The sequence below is a fragment of the Tenrec ecaudatus genome, chromosome 15, assembly GCF_050624435.1.
Source record: "Tenrec ecaudatus isolate mTenEca1 chromosome 15, mTenEca1.hap1, whole genome shotgun sequence".
Lineage (NCBI taxonomy): Eukaryota > Metazoa > Chordata > Mammalia > Afrosoricida > Tenrecidae > Tenrec > Tenrec ecaudatus.
Window position 1 is genome coordinate 35,342,999 of NC_134544.1, and position 26,504 is coordinate 35,369,502.

Genomic DNA, 26,504 nt, shown 5'->3' on the forward strand with positions numbered 1-26,504 from the left:
ATTTTTACTTAGAATTATATCTGTTCTAAATTTCCCTGGCACTTCTTCTATAATCCATGGAGATACTTAGACTTACATTGTTTTACTATCAAGTGTTATCTTCACACTAGCTAGTTATCATTTATTTCCACATGCTCAGAAAACAGGCCTCTATTTAATTTTATCTCATAGGTTTGTCCCAATGGCTTCAGGACAGGAGCCAGGTTTATACTGATGAATGTTCCAAGTACATTTGAAAAGATCAGGTATTCTGTTGGTGGTGGTGCTTTACAATTGACCCTGATTTCTATTGGAGAATAGTGATTTTTAGTTCGTTTGTTTGATTTTTTTAGCATCATTGGTAGTATTAGTCTGATATATCCTACTGTCAATAGATTATATACCATATAACATTGATTTTAAACTATTATATCGAGTAAAGTGAAAATAAATCTTTCCAATTCATATGATGTAGTGTGGGAGATATTATCCACATTTAGTAAAATTATCTATTTTTTTCTTTTGGATATATCTATCCTTGTTCTTAGAGCTATAGGACATGCTTTGGTCAATTAATAGGAGCAGAAGTAAGGTACATCATTCCTCAGTAAAAACAGAGACAGAGTGCCATTTTCTATACGTTCTTCATTGCATTTGGAACTGTGATGGTATAAAAATGCCACTATAAAAAATAGCCTAGAATAGGGACTTAACACCTGGATGAGATGTACTTTTGAGAGTTATTTCTTCTCCAATCCTTATTGAGAAAATAATATAAAAACATTTTAAATTGTATGCCACTGATATTTAGGTCCTTTTTAAAAGTTCTGCTTGCTGAATGACTTAACTTGATCAACACACACACACACACACACACACACACACACACACACACATACACACACACACCCCACTCTGCTCATAATGTGTTTTTCTCCCTGCTTCTCTTTAGGTGGGGTTTTCCCGACCACACCTCACGCTCCACTTCTTTCTGTTTACTTAGAAACATTTCCCCTAGGTCTCAGGTTCTTCTGAACTTTTGCTCTTTTATTAAATGCCCTATGTAGGTTTGTCCTTTCTTACCATATAAGAAGTAAATATTAAGATATGATAACAATGTGTTAAACTTTTTATTTTGCTTACCCTATTTTGTGTTTTCTTTTTTTAATTATTTGCAAAATAAAGTGTTTCTACTAAGATTATCTTATATATATTTCAATAATTTATCAAATTAGAGTGGGGCTAGGATGTTTAGAGCATAAATGTCTTCTCTCCCTCTCCTATTCATATAGATACATGTATGAATACAATTTTATGTTCAAAAAGTACAATTTTACAATATTTTACATATATCTTATCCATAAAATATTGGAAAATGTGTTAAACAGCAGCCATGGTGATATATTTATAAAATGTGCAGTTTACAGGGAAAATAAATTATTTGGATTAAATGGTCCTTTGAAATAATAATAATAAAAAGCAGGTTGCGTTCATTTATTTGGCCATTCATTCTCTCACTTCAAAATAATACTGACTGGTTTCAGTCCATACCCCAAAGCTATAGCACATGTTTTATAACAGATGTTTTATTGCCTGGCACTTTACAAAACCCATCCATCCAAAATAGTATAATATGCCCCCAACCCCAACCACTACTGGAAATAAAACAGCAAGAATGCAAAGTAACTCAGAAATGAGCCTAAAAAGTCATTCTGCAGTCTAAGAACTCTTTTGCCCTTAAATTGCTCCACATGAGATGCTTTCTATTTATCAAAATTTCAACTTAAAGTCTACGTCCTGTGAGAGGATATTTTTTCTGTGTGTCTGTCTCTCTGTCTATGTCTCTGTCTGTCTCTCTGTGTCTGTCTGTCTCTCTGTGTCTGTCTGTCTCTCTGTGTCTCCCCCTTTGTATCAAGTGTTTCCTGTTTATCAAAAATCATGTTTGGTGGTGATGTTAATTGTACAGTACCACTTTTGTTAAGAATTGGCTTAAGATTAAGAATTGAATTCAGGTGGATCAGAAATCTCTTAGAATTCTGAGCATAAATAAAGAAGGTGATGGTGCTATTGTTAGGTACTGCTCTGTTATTTTCAATTATTAGTGACGTCCTATACAGCAGAAGAGACCACTATCCGCCTGGTGCTCTGCCATTCTCATAATTTTTATGTTGAAAGCCATGGCTACAGCTACTGGGTCAATCCGTCCAGTTGAGAGTCTTCCTCTTTTTGGATGCTTTTCTACATTACCCAGCATAATGTCTTTTTCTGGAGATGGTCTGGTAGTGCAGTGGTTACATTGGCTGCTATCTAAAAGGTCAGGAGTTCAAAACCACCAGCTGCTCTGCAGAAGCAAAACTAAAGGCCTTTCTAATTCCCATAAACAGTTACAGTCTAGGCAACTCCCAGGTTCAAGCCTGTCCTATAAGTCATTAAAAGTTGGCACTGACTTAATGGCAGTCAATTTGGTTTGATTTGGTTTGGTGTCTCTTTATAATAAAAAAGGTAATAAGATGGATAGCCATTGTCCTTTTTATGTGAATCTGTAAAGATTAATCATGATGCTTCTCCTGCCTGTCCAACAAGGTTGGCAGATGGTTTACATCTCCATATGTGTTTAGTGAGGAAGCCAGAAAGGAAGCCAGTCAACCTAAAGAAGCTGGGTTAGAAATCCATAACAATAAAGTAATGAATGAATGTAAAATCCCAAGTAAAATGATTTTTCAATCAGAAAATGTACCTTTGTTCTGTCAGTTTGTGCTTGCACCTCTTGCCTTAGCTAATACCCAGTTTACCTGTATATTACTTGTATCAGACTTATATAAAGATTCATGCTAGAAAAAATAGTTTGCACTGAAATCTTTAAAATGTGGTATATCTAAAAACAACTGAAAAACTCTGATATGAAACAAGGCTGTATCTCAAGGAGTCTCCTCTCTTCTGTCTTTTCATTGATGCTCTGCTTTTCAACCATAGTTTATAGCTAACACACCCCTAAATAGCAGCACCCTATTTTCTTTTTAAATCTCTATTGGCAACTCCCCTAATCACTCGTGTTTTATGTGGTGATGACCAATGAGCACTCTAACCATACTTCTTCCAAGAAAGATTTATTTATTTAGTCATTTTAGCATCCAGGGTATTTTCAATATTATTCTCCAGCACTATAATTCAAATGCATAGATTCTTCAGTCTTCCTTATTCAATGTCCAAATTTCACATGCACTGAACAGGATTTGTGTGGGATTAAGACCTAACTTTAGTAGAGGGGGTGAACAACCCACACTCTTTTCCTTGGGGGCATCTTTAAGACTCTACCTTACTAGAATGCAGAGTGTGTGAGCCACATCCCTCTATTTGTTTCCTTGGATGGGGTATATATGCTGCTCCCACCAAAGAATTCAAGCACAGATCACATCCCCTGGAAAGTCATTTATTTGCTGACCAGCCTTTGGTGGATCAAGAAAATCTACTGTGACTTTTGGACATGTTTGCTTCTATCTCTGGACTCTGCATTTGGCTCAATGCAGCCTGACCTTTAGTTGGCACTGAATACCATCTACCACCACATAAGACAATTCCTGAAAATGTTGTGAGTTCCTGTGGGATATCACAGTGAATCAGAGAACCCAGAGGCATGAGTGTATACTCAAGGCAGGAGTGTGAGGAAATGAAGCATAACCGCATCTTGGAAGAGTTAGATATTGGAGACATCTTTATTCTCTGACTCATCACGAATACCAACTCATAGTCTAATATTAATTTTTCTCAAAGAAATTATCACCACAGATTGTTTTCAAAATTTGGCAATCCTTTGATTATTTGGAGATGTATCTGTCTAAATTTGTACTTTAATTTCCCCCTGTGACTCTCATTAAGAATTTTTGGCATGACACATTATTTCCAGTAAATGGAAATAATTCGTTCCACAAGTTTCTAAAAGTGGACACAAGTGTCCACTGTTATAGAGTCAATTCCAACTCATAGCAACTCTATGGGACTTTTGCTACCATGGGTCCTTAACCTACACAAACCACCTGGTAAGACTTTATTTGCTCCCAGATTAATAGTAACATTTACTTCCTTAACCCTATGAGGTAGATGAAATAAATCATTATTTTAAAATGGAAGCCCGGGTGCAGTAATGGTTAAAATTGGGCTGCAACCCCCATGTTTGGTAGTTCAGAACCACCAGCAACAACATGGTAGAAAGACTGGGTGGGCTTCCTACTCTGATAAAGTTCCAATCTCAGAAACCCACCGGAGGAACTCTATGAATTGACATTGATTCAAAGGCAGTAAGTTGAGGTTTGGGGGTATTTTAAAATATATACGAGCATTGCTAAATCACAGCAAATGGCAGAAGGTCTTTCCTATGCACAACTCAGGACACATGAGCACGGTCAGTCTAAAAAGTGTGTGGTGGAGGGCTGACATACAGTACTTCAGATCCTCTAAAGAGAAGATGACACATGAGAAGATTTTGTGTTCTTAACCTAGACCATGTATATTTACAAACAGAGCACTCATGTAAAAGACCTGGAGTAGAAAATGCAATATATAACTCTTTCTTTGTGACAATGTGTGACTCTGAAAATGAGAAGTACTTATAGGATATATGAGACTATAAGAAATCCATCATTAATCATATTCACTTAATTTCAAGTTTCAAATATAAAAATGTGATGAGGTCCTAAAAATTGGAATCTTTTTGTGTTCTCCTGCCTTTGTCTTTATCAATTTTCAATGGTGTCTTTTTGTATTTTATGGTAGATGCAAAGTGTGGAACTAGGGGCTCTCCCACTGCGGGGTTCCTTGTAGTTCTGCAGGCTCCATCACTGACAAACAACCCTGGCTTTGTTTGCCCAAGAAACACGTCCTGAGTCACATTTAGGTCCAAGTGGTAGCAGTTTTGTATTCTCTAAATTCTAATTTCTCAATCATGTTCTGTGTATTGGTTTTAAAAGCCACCCCTTTTTGTCACTTTGTAGTACTGATACGTTTGTAGTATGCATTTTTCCCTTTATGGGAGCATCAGGCAACTCTCTCAGTTAGTGCACCTAGTTGGCATCACCTGGGAAGTTTCTCTCTGGTCACAGTGAATTTTTTCATAAAAGCAGTTTCACTCAAACCTTGTTTTTTTTGTGATGGCCGCTTTAAGAGAATAGTGCGTGGCTGTGAAATATGGTTTCCTGCTCTGGAAAAATGGCGCAGAAACTGTTGTTATTGTTGTTGTGATGCTGAACACAGCTCACAGGGACTGCCTTAGGGAGAAAACTCAAGGGTATGAGTGGTTATCTCATTGTAAAAAAAAATGATGAAATGTTGATTGATGACAAATCTCGGTCTGGACATCTGTCAACATTCCAAATGGATGAAAATGTCGACTCACAGTGCATTTGGAGTTTGTTCCACCAGGTCAGACTGCTAATCAAGCCTCCTATTTAGAGATTTTGAAAAGTATGCTATGAAAAAGGCCTGATTTGTTGCAGCCGAGGGACTGGTTCTGCCACTGTGACAACGCACCTGCTCATGAGGCCATCTCAGTGCACCCGTTTTAGGCAAAAAAGCAGTATGCCTCCCTCCCCCCTTACTCACCTGACCTGGCTCCTTGTGACTTCCTTTTGTTTCTGTGAATGAAGAGGGACATGAAAGCACGGCTATTGGAAGACCTAGAAGCAGTGAAGAAAATAACGAGGGAGATGCTGTCAGTCATCCAAGCACACGTGTTTGAAAGGTGTGCCCAAGAACAGAATTCCAGATTAGATAAACGTCATAAGTGTGGTGGAGAGTACTTTGAAGGTGATAAGGTAGCTTTGTAAAAAAGAAAAAAATTAAATTCATAGCTTTGAAAACAAAATTCTGGAGTTTTTGTGTATCTGCCTCTTATGATCAGCATGCAGATGAAGTAAGTTTGGTCAAAGGACACAATCTGCACACATTATTTCCTAACTTTAACAGGCATCCTCTTGTCCTGTTCTTACGACGCCTCCGTGCCCATGTGTAGGCACTTCAGTCCCTGCTTTTAGCCAAGTGTCATCTGACATCAACAATGAGATGCCTTGTCCTCTTCAGAATTCAGCTTGGATTTCTGGCGGCTCCCTTTTGATGTACTGCTGAAACTGCGTGTGAATTACCTTCAATAAAATTTTACTTGCATGTGATACTAATGGTATTGTTTGACAGCTGGATAACAATCAACTGCAAATTTTCAGAGAGAGGGTGATGTCCTAGAAGCCATATATCCATCCCATCCTTCTAAGCTGATTGATAAAAGAAACAAAATAGAGCTGCTCTTGTGAGAGCTATACAAGTATTGCCTGTTCAGAGACACATGGATGCTGAGAAGTAAAGATGAGGAAGTGAGTTTATGTGATTAAAACAGATGGGCCAAGAAGGTGACTTAGTTTGTTAATTATGGAATGATGCGCTTACATAGAAGACAAGTTTAAATTGTGATTCCGATATGATCTGGGCCAAAGGCAATGTAATTGGAGCAACATAATTTGTTGCTAACCTTCTGCATTCTGATCTCTTTGGGCTCAGCAGCAGAAGTGGCTCTCTCCGGGAACCCAGCAACTGAGGATATTTCTTACAGCAGGTCATCCAAACCCTACACACATCCAAATGTCTAATTGGGAGCATACTTCAGCACCCTAAATATGATTTGGATTCAATCACACCCTTCTCCTTTGTGAGGAATGTCTTTGGGTTTAGGTGGAATCATATGACTGGTAGATAACTCTCTGGACCTTTAGCTCATGAGATACAATTAATACTGCAGGACAGAAGCCTAACACAGCACAATCCCCAACGTATCTGGTTTTGTTTTTATGGTTATTTTCCCCTTGTTCATTAAAGCAGAGAGTCTCTCATGCCTGGGTTCTTATTGTTTCTAAACACTCATAAACTACGAGCAAAAGGGAAGAAGAATATATTGTTAGTTGTTATGTGATCGCTTTCCTCCCTCTGCCTCCACCCTCTGGAAAGTACAGGGCTTGATGTGAAAACAATCCGAATTTCACCATCACTATTTTCTGACCTCAAACTGGTTCTTCTTTTAGGGGCAAGAGAAATCAGGGGATAGGTTTGAGTTCTATAAGGATGGACACACAGATCCAGCTATGAAATTGCCAGCTTTACCAGAGGCCCTGAGTAGCCAGAAGTCTGACACAAAGCCTTGACACAAAGCAGCAAAACATCCACTTGGAATCTTATAGTCGCTAATTCATTGTTATAACATGGGCCTCATAAAATTATGTAAAAAAACTCATTTTACGGCTGTCAGGGGAAATAAGTACCCAGATAAATAGGCATGAAAGTACCGTAACTACAGCAGAGCAAGCCAATTCCAAATTGGGCCCCAAACCCAATCCCTTAATTGGCCTTATTACAGTGTCAGAGGAATGAAAAGTTCTATTAACAATGATTTTAGGTGTAACCAACTGTTCTGTAAGATACTGCTCTGTATGCATTATTGATTAGATATTTAATTGTATTGTACTATCATATAAAATGGTACTTTATTGTTTCCTGTGTGGATTTGGAGTACTTTTCAAAAATGAAAAGAATATCAGTTGCTCAAGTCCACTCAGAATTTTTGGTATTTTTTTGAATATTAAGAAATATTTTATTTTTAATTAAGTTAGCATTATAACCAATAATATTTCTAAATATGTTTTCGACTTACCATTGCAACTTGCCTTAGATTTGATATTTTCTATTAAAATAGAAAAAAATGCAAAACCTTATTTCTTGAGACCAAGAATAGGCACAATCCTTCTGGGTTCTTAGAGGCAGAAATCTCTGTGGTGGTGGTGGTGGTGGTGGTGGTGGTGGTGGTGTGTGTTTGTGTGTGTGTGAGAGAGAGAGAGATTATTGGAAAATCTCAGGACACCCATTAACTTTATTAATAAAAATGTACCTTAATAAATGTCTGTGTATGAGGATAGATATATTAATGTTTACAAATATTCCAAAAGCCAAACTCACAACAATTGAGTCAATTCTCACTCACAGTTACCCTATAGGACAGAGTAGAACTGCTTCTTGGATTTACCAAAACTGAAACTCTTAATAGAGTAGAAAACCCCATATTTCTCCCAGGGATAGTTTCACACTAATGACCCCATGGACCACAGCCCACCAAATAACCAGTGCATCAAGATGAGCCTGTGTGTAAATATATTGGGGGGAGGAGGGGTGGTATGAAATAAAGATACAACAACATTGTGCATATTAATATATATGTACATATACATATGTATATATGAAGACACAACCACAAATGAAACCAATAGTGGAGACTCTAACATGATCTGATGTGAGCAACTTTCACATCTACGCTTAGAAGGACTGAGTTTTCCAGAAATTCTAAGATTTAGGGGCAGTGTTGACTCTTTTAATCCCAAGAATATATATGGGACAAATAAAAAGGTTTGCTAGATTAATGAACTGGTGATGGAGATTTGAAATTTAGTAAAAAGAAGATGGATTGCTCTGCCCTTTCATACTGTTAGTCATATTAAAAGGGGCGTGGTTTGGCTGTAGTGTGTGAGATACAGAACTCTTCATATTATACAGGTAGAGTGCACTGTCCCGAACTCTAGAACAGCTGCATGACGTTCAGAGTATGATGACTCTATGAACAGTAAATATATGGTTTTCCGTTTACCCTCATTAAGTATGAATACAATAAAAGAAAATGAAAAACAAATTAATCCATACCACTTGCGTATTTCTGTATTGCGCATCATACTCCCCTGTGAACTTGTACTAAAGAGTGTCTAAAACACATGTTTTCCGCACTGTTTTCTAGGCTGAAACTCAAAGCAGATGAGTTGGGAGTAAAATGGTCTGAGGCAGTGGGGCCACGGCTCTGAACAGTTCATGTGAGGGCAAGAGACACAGTCGGACCCTTATTTATTTATTTATTTCAATGACTTTTTTCCCTCCTACTAAATGCTCCCTCCTTTGTTCTTAATTTGAAAGGATCTCCATCCCCATTTAATTACTGCACTTTGATTGACAGGAGCAAAGGACAGAGGGAAAGAAAAGAAGGCTTGCTGCAATATGTCCCGTTTGACACAATATAATGAATATGTGACGCCTAGTTTATCTTTTTCCTTGACAGCTTAAATATTGGAAGATGAAATGTGGACTTTAAGAGCATAATGTGAGATGAGGAGAAAGAAAGAGAGTGAGAGAGAGACTTAGTTCTTGTGTGGGTTAATTGGACCAGGAACGAACTACAATACTCATTTGTGAATTTGCCTAATGGTTTAATAACTGCCAATTTGGTGTAGGGGTTCTGCATAATTGTAATAAGAATTTTCATCACTCGTCCTTCCCAGGCAGAGGAATCAGCAAATAGACTGTGTCCACCGGATGCCCTGGTCCTGTGTTTTATTATGTTTACTGTATAATCCCATCATCCCCACGCCACCAGCATGCTTGAGGGGTAGTGAAGGCAGCAGCGGCTGCTCCCTCTTGGCCCCCTGTCTTTCAGAGCTACCCTAAGGTACTTAAGAATGACAGTATAAAGAATATCTGTGCAGATGAGCCTGTAGATTTGGGGAATTGGCTGCTTATAGACAGGGATTCTTATGGTACACTTAATTCCTTTAGCAAGGGTGAAGCACCATCTGTGGGGATTCCTGTCATGTATAAGGAAGTTAGTCATGCTCTCTGTGGAGCTGAGTTTCTTGAATTTTAATGAAACCTATGTCAATCTGTCTCCTCTATACCCTAGTGTTAAAATCAGTGGTCAGCTCCCCAACAATCACAACAGTAAATCACAGCAGATAAACCAACCAGGACAGTTCTGAAGAATTTAAGGTTGTGTTTCCCACTCCAACCCCCTTCACAACTAGGACACTGAGAGAATACATAATGAGCTGGTGGCATTTCTGCTTTACAGGGACAGTCTTGTGTTCAAACCCAGGATTCTAGTTCGTTTGTTTGTTTGTTTAATGTTCTTCTTTGTTAGGAAGTTTCTCTTTCTCATTGGTATTTATATTTTTAACAGGTTTGTCATAGATTCTGGGGCTTGTGTACAGGTTTTGTTTGGTAAAGCTGGATTTCTGCAAAATACTCAGTGAGAACTGCTGATTCTAACCAAAAGAAAATGAACTGTTATGAAGAAATTAAGAGAAAATGATGTGCATGCCACCTGAATATCAATTAACTATGAATGATGTAACCAGGGAAGCAGGTGGCAGTTCTCTATGAGATATTTACAATTAGCTGTATGCATCACTCCGAGAGCACAGTGTAAGAAATAGCTCACCCAGATTGGATTGGCTCCCAGCGGGTTATAAGAGCATTACAGACGCCAAGGTAACTTTCTAATTCTTCTATGATGTGTCACCACTGTCTCAAAGACAAGGTCATTGGAAGACAACTTCCATCGTCACTTTGTTTGCATGCACAAGCCAAAAATGTTTCTGTGGGGAGAACTCACAGAGCAAGCTGGAACTGAAAGTTCTTTTTGGCAGACCGGGCCTGGCAGAGAATGGAACTCTAACTGGTTCCTTAATGGTTCAAGCTACAACCTGCATTTGTCTTCTGGTTTGAGCTAGTCATTGAAACGACTGGCTGGTGCTTGCACAGATCTATTGCCTCTGTCTAGTGCCATGCCTCCCTTTATTTTGTTCTTCTTGTTCTTCCTGGTGACTTAGGACACCATGCCAGGATCCTGCTTTTGCCTTAAAGTTTTGGACCAAAACTGACACCCTCTTTTGCAAATGAGTTAATATCTGGATCCCAACTACTTATTTGGGAGAAGCCAGCTAGACTATTCACTAACCTGACCCACGTGAATTCATCCGGTAAAATGCAGCAGAACTGACGCGTGGATGTGTGTGACGCTTTCCGCTTCCCTTTGCATGACAGCGTCCCAGGAGGGTTCCGGAAAGGGCACTGATCGAAAGGCTGAGATACAATGAAAGGACATCATGTAGCGAAATGTTGGACTCCTTTTAAAACCCTATCTCTCTCTCGCTTTTAGAAAATGAAATAAAAAGCAACTTGCATTTGGTAGTTGGCAATCACTGTTTCATGTATTTTTAATTGATTCAATGTAGATCAGCTCATTGGTACTCAACATATCCATTTAATTAATGATAGAATAGTATATTAGGAGTTATACTTGAGCTAGCTAGGGTTTATTGTGCCAACCTGGCCAATAAATGCGTGGGATTCACTGAAGGGCATAGAGATAAATGGCACAGTGAGCCTCACCTTTCTGATTCATGGGTCTCTTCCTTTCTAATGATCAAACAAGAGGGCAGCTGCCTTAGTCAGGTTACTGCTTCAGCTGGCAAGGCTCACTTCCTACAAGATATCCCTGAGGTGAAGCCACATGGACCTACGCCAATGGAGTCCTGGGTGCTGGATCAGCCACATGAAGACCCCTGCCAGCACTGAGCTGCTTACATGCTCACTGATTCAGCTTTGCTGCTGCAGTCGGCATCATTGCGTGCATTTTGTGAGATGGAGGAGGATTTTGTAGATCGGTGTTGGACATTTGGGATAATGTTGGATTTATGGGCTTGGAGAGCACTGGGCTGGGATGCTTTCTTATTGAATACTTATCCTTTATATAAAACTCTCTCAAATATATATGTATATATACATATATATGTATATATATATATGATTTTTTGTGGATTTGTTTCCCTAGTTTACCCAGACTAACACAATACTAGACTACAAAACTAATGTGAGAAAAAATGCAAACGTTATGCACTGTAGTGAACTACTTTTATGGCTCTTCTCACCATCATCTCTATAATTCCTGTCAAATACCCTTTCCCTGATGGGTCTATGTAAGAAGGGTGGGGCAGGGTGGAGATACTGAAAAGATTCAGTACTGAGTGCTTGTTAATATGATTATTGTGGTTGCCATCATATCACACTTTAAAGTGTAAACGAACACACTTTATAATGAACCATCTCAGAAGCAGGAAGGTACCAGCAAGGGAGGTGAGCCAGGAGCACATAGTAGCATCCTTTGGATTCTGCATCTGGTTTGTCTTTCTACTGAGCCTCTGTTTCTTGGAACTTGAGTTGCTGTCTGTCACCTATAACCTGCTTTCCCCTGCCTCCACAGCTTGGTGGAGGAAGAGGCTCCTCCCTAAGTACATTTGAGTTTAGGATTTGGGATCTACTAGCGCCCACAAGTCATGAGCCATTTTCCTTGACCTGCGTGTTCTGCGTGGCCATTGCAGCAGCCTGCAGACCACAGCCCAAGGAAATTATACCAGGAGGAATAGGTGTGCTTGATATCAGAGGTGGTGAAGTGGTACAGCAGTTTGGAAATATCAGATACATATGACCTCCAATGTCTTGGAAATAGTCTTGTGTTGATTTTCCTGAAAGAAATTATTAACTTCACTTTGTATCTTATTATTTGAGATTTACCTTTCCTAGAGAGATCCAAACAATATTTGAACACACCATATTGACAGACATAATACCTAATAATTATTGAGTGTTTATTGTGTGCCATGTTATAATTGGTCTTCTTTTGTAATGTGCAAAACACCCCAGAGAGAAGTAATGCAATTGGTCCTAAGTCACACAATGCTGTTTCCTGATACCATAATTAAGTCCTCACACTTTCTTTGCTCAAACTATATTTTCTCCTTCATACAAATCATCATGAAGTTTATCAGTCATACAAATTGAAACCTATAGTAGGCATTGTAATATGCTGCCCAAGACTTCCTTTAATACCATGATACTTCTTCCTCCTATTGTCAGGGCTGTTAGCAGTTGATTATTCATATTTGGATACTTTACAGAAAAAAAAGTCCTTCTCAATATGAGTTCCTTTGATTTTCTATCCCTTCCTTTGGGCAACCTTTATCCACTGACTGATCAATGTCAGTTCCAAAGGTCTGGCTTCTTTGCCTCAAGGAAGAGTCTTTGCAGAATCATCCATATCCAGAAGTCGGATGGGATTGGCTGACACCTTTGTTGTAATCGCATCATGGTTCAATTTCACCTTCTGACTAATCCTGCATTCCTCACTCCCTGAAAGGTAATGTCCTCAGGGAAGACACTCTAACAAACTACAGAGACTCAATTTTCTTCCTAAACTATTTCCTGAGAGACTTAATCTGTATTTGGCCTCTGTAGTGTCATTGATAAGGTGTAGTCTGTGAGTTCCACCAGGTCATAGGATCAGGAAGATGAAGAGAAAGTTAAAAACAAGTGGCATTCGAGATATGAAAAGTCAGGGACAAATTCAAAATTAGACCCCTGATAAAATCATATCAGAAAAAAACACACACATTCGTGTCTATTTCCTTTATTGCATCGTTTCCTTAAATGTGTCTACGAGAGTTTAGCAAACATTCTCAGTTGATTGTTTTATGTTGGCAACTTCTGTATTCCTCTACACTGCCAAGCGTGCCCCAAATCTGGTCACTGCAAGAATATCTAGGGAAGTGTCAACACCTGAAGGAGCCTTGGCGGTGGCGTGGTTCTGAGTTGTTGAGTGATCTGCACGGTTGGCAGGTGAAAAGTACCAGCAGCTCCCTGGGAGAAAGAATGGACTTTCTGCTCCTAGAAATGGCCTCAGAAACCCATAGCAGAGTTATTGTGACTCAGAACTGACTCAGTGGGAGTGAGTTTGATTTGAGGGCTCAACACTTTAAACCTACTAAAAGTAGGAAGCAAAAACAATACATTTACTTTTAGAAGATTTTGTAAAATATTTGGAGAATTTTAAAAGTCTTGAAATGTCCATGAAGTATCTCCCCTTTCTTGATGCCCTAGTTAGATAGAGAGTTAGCTGTATATACTGTCAGAATAGAGAATTAGAATTATGAGTTATGAATGTGAGTTCTAACGCTATCCAGAAATAGCGATATTAAAATATCTAAATAAACAATAGAGAATCAAAGAAAAATCAAAACCACTGAATTACATCATGCCTAATTTGTAAGTATGGTGCAGTGGAGTTAAAAATTCCTTATAAAATAATGCAAATATCTCATTCCATTTATGAAAAATGACTATGTCATCTGTTTACAGTTATAAATAACCAAAAAGTACTACTTTTATGAATAGTTTTCTTTCTGAAACTTTAGCCTAATTTTTGTAGATCTCCCTGCCTTGACATCTCCATACTGGTTGGTTTCTGATGTTGTCATTGCTGATTTGACCGCGTTATGCTATCCTTTAGTCGACGTGTTTACTTTTGTTTAATGTAAAGAGAGTGGATCTCTGCACCTTCTGAGATGCGTTCTGCTCCTCATTCCGTAAAACACCCATTCTGTGCGAGGAGCTGAGTAGAGTGTCATTTGATCACTCGGGGTCATCGAATATCATCGAGATTCCTTTCCCCTCTCTGACATAATGAATGGGGTGATTTCTTTCTGATTTCATTTTGGAAATCTCAGTAAAAATTAATCAAGCATGTTTTACGAAACCCCAATTGTTCGGCCTCACAGTTGGTATATTCATTGCCTCTGTTTAAAAAGGCGGGTTGGGATAGGTCAGAGACGTATTTGTTCCTTTCTATTAATGCACATAAATGGATTGTAAGGATTTCAATTATGGTATTTGCATCCATGGCTTTATTTTTAAGATTGAATTTGGTGCCCCATGATTGCTTATTTATTATTCATAAAGTATATGCTACTTTGATTTTATACATTAATGTTCTTCCCAACAGCAGAGATATCACGTCCAAACCAATTTTCTCTGTGGCTACTGGCATCCACATGAAACCACGTTTGCATGTTTCAAGTTTTGCAATTTATAAAAATATATCCACTTTGAAGCAAAACCACGTGAATATTATTTTTATAAAGTTTCTTTTAAAAATCAAACTCCACTATACAAATTTGAACACTCAAACGTATAACATCAGAAGAAATACAAATATATTATGCTAACAAACAAACAAAAACATCTTGTGGTGTGGTCATAGGGCACTTGAAACAATTTATTGAAACCATTCTCCAGGTCAGTCTCATTTCAACTCACATATTTTTTCCTCAGCATTAATAGTAGGTTTATAACTCTCCCACTAAGAACTAAGTAAAACCATGCTTTCTAGTTTATGTTCAAATTAGTAAAGCAAACTTTTAATAGTATTCATGATCTCACACTTTCTTGAAAAAAGAAAAACATGGGAAACATAAGTTAATTCTCCCCTATCGTCTTTGGGTTTTTCTCCAACCTTGCAACAGCTTCACAGTGGAAGTTTTCTGTTCAGATTTCAGAATCAGAAAGATGACCCACAGCAGTCAGTCCGGGTACTATGTGGCACTTGAAATATCCACATAAACGTCCATTTCAGCCAAGAGAGTGAATGAGCCATAGAAAGTACTGCTGAGGTAGATTACTGATATGAAAAGTCAAGATTCCAAAGACCCAAAGTAATCATCTCACAGAGAGGGGGAAGTTTATCCTCCTAATTCTAACTTGTGCTAAAAATTGAGATACTGTGTTGTGTGTGCTCCTGCCTAATAAAGCAGCAATTAACTTTCAGTTGGAAAGTGTACCTGTCTCTTTGGAATTTCCAATCTGGCATGGAAGATCACTTAAATGAAATATCCTACATACCTGTCACATACTTTAAAATGCAAAGTGAAATGTTTTCTGCCTTAATTGTTTTCCTTAGCTAATGATCTGTATAAGGTCAATAGTTTTCTAAGCATTTAATCAGAATGTATACTTCCAGAAGGAATTTAGAATGTAGATTTGCTCTCTTGCACTAAAGAATGCTTCCAAGTTAGCAGCCTGTATCAAACCGGTAAACCATTATCCTCAGGCCTTGCGCTCCCTTTCAGCGCATCTCAGAAAGACTATGGAAAACGTGTGCACTTTCTAGTTGGCACGTCTTCTGCTGATATTTGTGTACAGAATAGGTCTCACTCAGTTCACTTAAAATATTCTCTGACATAGGAGCCTCATCATAACGTTTCGCATCCGAAGCCTTTTAAAAAAATATATAGTATAGCAAATGATATTTCACTTTCAGTTATTGTATTAGAAGAAGAAAAAGTTATCTGAGGTTGGGATATGGATTCTAGGGTAACATGAATGGATGCTCACTCAGCTACTATCTGGAAGTTTGATTTTTCAGGCCCACCCAGAGTTGCTTCAGAAGACCCTGCGGGTGATCTTGTTCTGCACACTCACCTAGGACACCTATGGGCTGCAACCAAGTGGAGAGCACCCAGCAGCCAAAACAGCCTGGGATGAGTTCTTTTCAAATTTTTCTCCTTTAAATGTTCTGCTTTTTTTTTCAAACACTGCACGTGTGTTAGTATAAAACTAGCATTCAGTAACATGGGTTACTGAGCATAGTTTACCATTTTGTTTAGAAAATATTCAGAAACTACATGCATACTAAATTCAAAAGAATCACTATCAATCTTAGGTATAACTGACTTAATAATTACCTATGAGTTGAACTATCAAGGATTCCATGAGCAAAATACTGAATGATTCAGAATGCATCCAAAGCAGATGGAATAAATACAGAATCATTGTCCCCCAAAATGTTCATGAAGGACATTAGATCATTTCAGGAGATACCACTTAGTCTTAAACCAAAATTCTAGAAGAATGAAGTGCAAGCTACAATAAGCCAAAAACCAAACATCAAGTCTCCAGGAACTGACAACATGCCTATTGAAATGTTTCAATAAACTGAAACTGCACTAGAAGCACTCCCTTGACTATACTAGTAACTTTGAAAGATAGCTACCTAGTCAATCGACTTGAAGACATCTATATCTGTGCCCCTGCTAAAGAAAATTGATCCAATGTAATATGGATATGATTAAACAATATCATTTATATCACATGTGAGTAAAAATTTGCTGAAGATAATTCAGAAACAGTGGCCGTCATACATCAACAGGGAATTGCAAGAAATTGAAGCTTGATTTAGATGAGGACAGGGAACTTTGGGTTGGCGGGGATATAAGCAAGGATGCCAGAGATGGCTGAAAGTATAGAGTATCAGAAAGATGTCTACTTGTGTTTCATGACTGCACATAGTCATTGGCCTGTGTGGATTATAACAAACTATGGATAACATTGTGAAGAATAGGAATTCTAGAACACATAATTGTGCTCATGTAGAACTTGTATACAGACTACGGGGTAGTTATTTGAACATGATTAGGGGATAGTGCACGGTTTACAATCAGGAAAGGCTTTTTTTCACCATACTTATTCAATGTTATGGTGAGCAAATAATCTAAAATGTACTACATAAAGAAAACTATGGAGCAGGATCGTCGGAAGAGCCATTAACAAACAACCTGGCACATGACATACTCTGCTTACTGAACGCCAAGATGAGTTGAAGAACTTCCTGATGAAGATTAAGCAAAACTACATTGTTCTGTTTGGATTAGAACTCCGTGTAAAGGAAAAAATATATCCTCACACATCGATCAATCGACAACATACCGGTAAACAGAAAAAAAGATGAAAGTTATCAAATATTTCATTTTACTTGGATCCACAAGTAAATGCTCAGGGGAGCAGCGGTAAATAAATCAAATACTGAAGTACTTTGGGCAAATCTGCATAAGGCCTCTTTAAAATATGAAAGTGCAAAGCTATCACTTTGAGGGCTAAGGTGACCTAAATTAGCCATGGTATTTTCGGTGACCTGATTTGCATATGAAAGCAGAAAATGATTAAGGAAGACCAGAGAACATTTGATGCATGTGAGTTACAGTGTTGGTGAGCAATATTGAGAGTACCAATGGTTGTCAGAAGAAGAAGCAAATGCACCTAAAGAGAACCAGAATTTGCCAGACTTGAACTCATATACTTTGTATACATTATCTGGCTAGACCAGTTTCTGGAACAGGACATTATCATTGGGAAAGTAGAGAGTTTGTGAAAAACAGAAAGATCCCTACCTAGATGAACTGATAGAGTAACTGCAACAAGGACTCAAATATAACAAGTTTGGGCATGGGGCAGCACTGGGTGCTGTTTTGTCATGTTGTCCATGGATTGGCTCTGAGGGCAGCCTGCTGGATGGCACGTAACAGCAACCTGATAGTAGTTAATCTGCTGGAAATAAAAGGGTGGAGGTGAAAGGCAGAGAGGGAAGCATCTTAATGAATTTTTTATCTTCTAAACTACAAGTACAATGGCCAGAATGACAACTTAAAACACTCATTACCAATGTTGTTTGTTGGTTTTGCTTATTTGTTTCTTTTTTTTTTTAGAAAAGATTCAATAGCTAGTTTTGACCTTACCATGACCTTTCTGAATTATTGATAGTCCTAATATTAATTTCAGAAGTGTGGTTCAAAATCTGAACTCCCTCCTTGGTTGTCAGTTAAAGTTAAAAACAATCAAAGTGAAATTATGAAATAAAATAAAACCATAATATGCCAAAGAGCAATATTTATAAGTTTTCAAATAACAGCTGAAAACACCAATAAAGCTTGGATTCAGCTCAAATGTACCATCAACCTCAGCCCGCTACTCTCTCCCTCCCCCCTTTTAATGGTCCATTTGTCTAGTCCCCCTGGAAGATCTATAGAGAAAATTACTGGGGCAGAGTGTAGATCCAATTGCACATCCTGCTACAGGAGAAACGACTCCTGTTCTCATCATTGGGATCAATAATTTGCTAACACAGTATTAGCAAGAGCAACAACCCCACCAGGTTAAAGGAGTTTTACACTGAATAATGACGGCTCAGAAAAGGGAAAATCCAAGCGAGTAAATCCTGGCAGCCTTTTACTATTGAGAGACTGCATGCCAGCGAATCGATAGTGGCCCTGGTGAGTCTGGGTTGTAAAGATGCTTTATAGTTCTGCCTAAGTACATTGGCAGAGATGCCCCTCCTAATATTTGTGCACAGAAGCCACTGGGATCCTGGCCTGCCCTAGTAACAAAAGCACTTCCTCTTCAGAAGAAGGGAAGTTCTCTCCAGTCACCCAGCGCATGATGCTTCACGACTCTATCGAAACTTCCAGGGGAAAGCACAGTCCAGAGAATCACAAGCTCCCAAATGCTCCTTTATTGCGAGGACTTTGACCACCTGTTCAAAGGTGTCTTCCTGAGTTGCTTCTCTGAATCTGCATTGGTAGAAACAGGACTACTGAAAATAATATTATTTTTTAATCGTTTTATTGGCATCACCCTCACATATTATACGATGTAATTGTTCAATCGTGTTAAAGAGTTGTGCCACCATGACCACAATCAATCCCAGAACTCTTCCTTCCCCTACTCTTTGCTGCTAGTCCCCCACCCCATCCTCCCCTGCTGTGCCCTAGGTAGTTATTAATCCAGTTACTGTCTCTGTAGACTGACTTATCCAGGATTTCATCAAGAGAAAATCACACTACATGTAAACAGGGGGCAAACAAACAACAAAAAACTGCAACAATGGCTAGAGCAAATGAAGAAAAACACCAATACGAAGGAAAGCCAAATATAGTAAAACCTGAAACCACTTTAAAATAGGTTATAAAGGAGATCAAATGGTGAAGTATTATATTGTAATCTAACTATATCTGCCAGAGGAGACTTTACAGTGTTCTCTGTCTGATAACAAAGCTGTCCGCATCTTTAGACTGTGGTCAGAGGAGATTAACAAGAGGCTTAATTCATGGTGACTCCCTGAAATGGATTTAGGACTTCCATTGCCATCCATAGCCATGTGCAAAATGGGAGTTCACAATGTTTTTCTTTTAAAATCATTTTATTGGGGGCTCATTCAACTGGTCACAATCCATACATACCTCTATTGTGTCAAGAGCATTGATACACCTGTTTCCATCATCATTCTCAAAACATCTTCTTTCTACTTGAGCCCTTGATATTAGCTCCTCATTTTCCCCCTCAATTTTAAGCTCTGGGACCAATCCTTTCTTTGGATATAGATTTTGATTATTTGCTAATGTACCTTTTCTATGTGGATTTATTGAAACTTCACTTCAATGGCTATATATTTTACGACAAGACACATATCTTTTTCCTGATAGTCAGGCACAATATCACCTCTTCATTACTGTTTGCTATAGTGCCCATATCTTCAATGATCTCTTCAGGAGGGTGAGCATTGAGGAGGGCCATGTCATAAGAACTAATTGTTCTTAGATTGGGGCTACAGTGAAATGCAAGACAAAAATCTATTCATATATTTATGCTTAACTTATGTATTTGTTTCAGTTTAGAGACATCATTCTCATTTTATGATAGAGAGCAATGTCAACCATTCCTCTGTGTCATAAGGATATTCTATTGATAGTGTCATTAATTTAGCCAATGCTATGCAATTTAAACCACTGTTTAGAAAAGTATAGGCCAGCTTCCAATGAACTGTTGACTTGTATAGATTGAACTCTCGAGTAAATGGACAGTGTTTAAACATAAACAATGAGTGATGCCTGTCGGGTGAAACTGTCAATGACAGTAATTCACAAAGGTAGAAGTATATTTATAAAAAAATCATGTCACAGTCAATCGGAGAGCATACAAGTAATAAATATATGATAGTCCTGGTCCACCCTTCATTTGGCACATTCAAAACAAGAGATCTTAACCAAAGTCCAATGACTACCAGCCCCATAACCTTGAGTCAGCAATCATTTTCTCCTTAAATCTGCACAAGGTGGGTTTGAAGTAAAGCCCAGTTCACTTTCTGGGATTTCCGTACAGAATCCTTCTGGTGTGGCTTATGAAGGATGTTGGGCACCTTGAAAGGACAGAGGCTAAAGTCCCAGTAGTCTACATCACATAGCCCAGGTCACCAAGGGCTAGATAAAAGGGAGGTCAAAATGTCCAATTATGAATACAATAATGGGAATATTCTCCCACTGAGTTCTATATAAGTGTGACTTATCTTTTTCCTTTCTTGATGGGAGGTTGATCCTCCTGGTTTACCCACCCCACAACTTGATTTGAATTTCCTTTATGGTTATATTATTATCCTTGTAAGAGTGTCTGTAGATTTGAGGTGACCTTAGAATAATGTCCACCACTTGTCTGTCAGGTTACAGGAGTATATCGACATGGAATTGCCATAGGTTAAGTCTGGATACAGAAGAGGAAGTAGACCAAGGGATCCCATTGCTGATGTCTGATGGATCTCAGATGAAAGCAAAGGATACTAGAAAGATAGGATACTAGAAAGACATTTACTTGTGTTTCATTGAATATGCCAAGGCATTCGACTGCATGGATAATAACAAAGTGTGGACAACCTAGAGGGAAAATGAGGATTCCAGAACACTTTCTTGTGCTCAATGAGAAACGTATACATGGATCCAGAAGCAGTTGTGCGAAAACCACACAGACATACTGCATCATATAAAATCAGGAAAGGTGTTCAACAGGGCTGTATCCTCTCACCAGACGTACTCCACCAGTGTGCTGCGCACATCAACAGAGAAGCCACAGTATATGGAGAAGAATGTGGCATCAGATGGAAGGAAAGCTGAATAACAGCCTGTGGTATGCAACCTTGCTTGCTGAGAGTCAGGAAGATTTAAAGCACTGACGAAGATCAATGATTGCAGCCTACGTATGGAGTACTATCCAATGTAAAACGGAACAAATTCCACACAACTGGACCAATAGGCAACATCAGGATAAATGGAAAAAAGATTTAAATGCCAAGGATTTCATCTTGCTTGAATCCACAATCAATGCTCATGGAAGCGGCCATTACCACATCATATAGTTCATTGGGTAAATCTGCTGCACAAGACCTCTTTGAAGTGTGGAAAAAGTAAGAATGCTACCTTGAGGACTGAGGTAGGCTTGGCCCCAGCCATGGCATTTTTAATGACCACATAAGCATGTGCAATTTGTAGGTTGAATAAGGAAGACTGAAGAAAACCTATGTATTTGAACTATGGTGTTGGCAAAGAAGATTATTGATAGTACCGTGTCAAAAGAATGAGCATCTACCATGGAAGGAGAGCAGCCAGCAGGGACCTTATAAGCAAAGATGGGGAACCTTCATCTCACATACTCTGGACATGTACGTTATTAGGAGACACGGTGCCGGGAGGAGGACACATTCTTGATAAAAATGGAGGGGTGAGAAAAAAGGAGGAAGGCACTCAACAAGATGGATTGTCCCTGGGGCTGTAGCAATGGGCTACACCTAAGAAGAATGGTGAAGATGGAGTAAGACCAGGGGTGTTTTGTGGTACAGAGGTCTCTATAAGTTATCCCCAACTGATGGCTCTTACCAAAAACATAAATGGTCTATACATTTTTGGACAGCTCTTCTATTTTACTGAGCAAGGTGATTTAATAGGTGATGCTAGACTGACTCATCAGAATACTTTCCCCTAGTCTTTTTGAGGTAGTAGCTGTTTTTTTGTGTGTGGCTTTTTCTTTCTTTCTTTTTTTTTCTTTTTTGCTGGGGTATCAGAATAAGGAACTACAGACACGATTCCTGTTAACTCGCCTAAATCTCAAATAAGCAAGAAAAAGCATGTTGTTATGAGTACTTAAAAGGTGAGATTTTTAACTACTACCACATAAGGTAGGCTTATTTGAGGAGTAGAGAGACTATTTTTTTTCTTTTCTTTTTTAATCATTTTATTAGGGGGTCATACAAGTCTTATCACAATCCGTACATACATCAATTGTGTAAAACACATTTGTACATTCATTGCCCTCATCATTTTCAAAATATTTGCTCTCCACCTAAGCCTCTGACATCAGTTCCTCATTTTTCCCCTCCATCACTGCTCCCACCTCCCTCATGAACCCTTGATAATTTTTAAATTATTATTTTGTCATATCTTGCCCTGTCCGATGTCTCCCCTCACCCACTTCTCTGTTGTCCATCCCCCAGGGAGGAGGTTACATGTAGATCCTTGTAATCGGTTTCCCCTTTTCAACCCACTCTCTCTCTACCCTCCCAGTATCACCACTCACACCACTGGTCCTGAAGGGATCATCCATCCTGGATTCCCTGTGTTTCCAGTTCCTATCTGTACCAGTGCACATCTTCTGATCTAGCCAGATTTGTAAAGTAGAATTGGGATCAAGATAGTGGGGGAGGAGGAAGCATTTAGGAACTAGAGGAAAGTTTTATGTTTCATTGTTGCTACACCGCAAACTGATTGGCTAGTCTCCTTCCCGAGACGCTTCTGTAAGGGGTGGCCAGTGACCTACATGTGAGCTCTGGGTTTCCACTCCACACTCCCCCCATCATTCACTATGATATGACTTTTTGTTCTGATGCTGCCTGATTCCTGATCCTTTCAACACCTTGTGATCTCACAGGCTGATATACTTCTTCCATGTGGGCTTTGTTACTTCTGAGCTAGATGGCCGCTTGTTTACCTTCAAACCTTTAAGACCCCAGATGCTATATCTTTATAGTATGTATCTTCACCTTTAAGCTAGTGTTATGCCTACAGCAGATGGTACCAATAAAAGTGCACAAATGTTTATAAATGGAATATAGTAAATTGATCTTTAAATGATTTACTATTTTACCTATGTCTTTCTATAAAATTTCCCCCCCCGTTATCATGTCCTAGGACTGAAAATTAGAAAATTATCCTAACTAGTGAACGGTATGACATTTTTTCTGCAGCTAAAGTAGTTATTGCAATGCTCAGAGAATAATGGTTCTGCACAATTGTAGGACGTTTTAGAATGTCCTCTTCAAACTCCCGCTGAAGTAGACACTTTAGAGCAGTGATCAGAATGGGCTCCTTAACATGCAATTGGCTAATAAAGGACACTTAGAGCTCTGCTAGCTGGATATAATCCCGCACATCCTTTGAATTATGTCCTTTAAAAAAGTGATTTTCTAATGATGCCGGCGCTGGTTTCATACTCTGTCTCCTGAAATGGCTTATAGAAGTCAGTCACTTGATAGGGTTGGAAGGCCTGGGTATTTAATACTTTGCTAAACTTCAGAACTAGTTTTATAAGGTCTTCAATGCATCCACAAGTTTATTGTTTAATAAAAGAAGGACTTTGCTTGGATATTTACCACTAGCTTTGAGTCCTATGGCCCGGTACTTTATGGAAAGAGCTACTGCTTTGAAGGTAATGACCCTTCATATTGGCAACCAGATGAAATGTATGTCCTATTTGTTCTTCTAATGTGCTTACATTATGCTGTGGCTTGAGCAAGTGCTTATTTGGGGTGGTATTTTCCAAAGTAATCTACCTCCATTGGAACACAACACCAACACATTTTAGAAACATTTAATGAAACGTTAACTATGTTCAATACAACGTGGTTGTCAGGATCCAGCCAAATGAAATAAATGTCTGGGAAAAACAGCCCTGTTCCAAATTAATCTCCTTGGCAGTATTCAACAATGAAGTTATTTTTTTAAAGAAAACTTCATTGGACATTTCAATCTTATCAAGCTCCTCATGGGGATTACTTACGAGTAGAGCTGCAATGTGGAAAACACTGTTTCTGAAATTCTCTTAAATGAGCAGGAAATAATCATTATCATTATCTAACCAAATGATTGAGAGTAGATTACCCAAGCAAAGCATGTACTAAACAAAGACTCTAGATAGAGGAGGGAGAGCAACTAAGATTACACAGATAAAAAATATCAGCTGCTAACTGAAAGGTCAGAAGTTCAAGTTCACCCAAAGGTACTACTGAAGAAATACATGGCTATAGCTTGAAACTCTCTCTGGCAGACAAGGCTACTCAGACACATTGAGGCCTCCAAATTAACCGCACCAAACAGTATCAAAGTCATTATTGATACCTGAAGATATTGATGTCTTGTCTAATACTTTACTGATCAGAAAATCTAAACTCAAAAATTGTATTTATCATCTGAATCATAGTTATTTAAATGCTTAATTCAATAGTTGTCAGTTCTTGAGTCTCAAAATTATCATAAGATACTTTATTTGTGAACTCAGAAGTAACCTGCATGTTTCTGATGAACTTGAAAATAGTTTCCATTCTGTCAAACTATATTTCATTTATTTTCAGGTAAAGACCCAAATGACAATGTAATGTGTTGAAACACAATAAGGCAATTAATCTACGTTATTTGTGTTCTACAAATACTTTTTGCCAAATTTTCTATACACCCCTGAAAATTTCCTTCTTTTAGTATCCTTTGAAGCCTTTGCATTAGTTCTTAGCTTTGTGCATTGGGTCCCGTGTACTTTCTAGCTTCCTTTAACAATTTCTTCAGTGTCTGGACAAAGTATATATTTATATATACATTTTTGCTATTCAAGCTCCAAACTTCTACTTCCTGGACATCACAAGCATGTGTTGAAATGTAGCAATTTGTATAAGATGATCCAGTATGTTTTACTAATGTATACATCTCAAAATGACATTAAAATCTTCTAAATTTAACTTTTAAAATAAGGTTTCCGTTAATAATTTGGAAAATGTATTCAACTATTTATTCTGCCATGTAAATTGAATAGACCACATAATCACATCTATTTATTAAGTTATTGCCTTATACCTTGAGTGATCCAATTATTGGGGTGCAAAATAAACTAATCTAATGCCCATATATATTCAGACGCTACCAGCCCAGTTACTCAAACTTCCATCAAATGGAGCCCAGCTCAGAAAGGTCCTATAACACAGGGTGGAACAAGCCCTGCACGTTCCCAAGCCTCTTACTGTCTACAGGAAGAGGGGACCTCATTTCTCTCACATGAAGCCGCTGAACTGCTGGCTTCCCAGCCAGCAGTGCAATTCATAAACCTCCAGGCAACCAAGGCGCCCAGCACTCCAACAGTGGAGGGGAAACCATTCAAATAGTAATGTTTCAGAATATCCAATTAGTTCATAAAAGGTGAACTATAAATAATAATTGTATCAGTAGTTGCAAGACAGTAAGATCGATATAGGTTACAATTTATGTGGAAGTCTTTATGATGCTTTAACAAAGCAAATTTATCAATTTAGATGCAATTAAATAAAGTACGGCAGATAATACTAAGTTTCTTCTGAGTTTATTTTCTTCTGCATAATAAAACACATGCTCTGATATTTTCATCATTATCTCCATAGAAAATAATCACTTCATTGTATCTACCTATCAATCAATCAGTCAATCTATCTATCTATCTATCTATCTATCAACTTTATCTTCTTTGCTTTTGATGGTAGGGATGATAGACATTTGATAAACATCTAATCAAAAATTAGACTCAGATCTTTTCTCTACCACTTTTAAATTTTTCTGTTTATACTTTGTTTTACTTATTTAAAAAAATACAAAAAAATCACAGGCTCTTGCAAAACAGATAACAATAAAGTAGCACACAGGATAATAATATTGCTAGTGTGTTTGTCTTTTGTACATTTGTTCATTTTAAGAGCACAAGTTTAATCATAGTTATATATTTTTTAGTTTTGCTTTTTAAAACTCGATCTATCTTAAAGATCTCACACTTCCACAGAATCTAATCCAACAACTACCCTCTAGACTAGGGTGGAATTTTCCCTGTGGATTTCTGAGACTGTAACTCATTACAGGAGTGGAAAACTTCATCTTTCTTCCAAGAGGCAGCCTTATAGGACAAGGTAG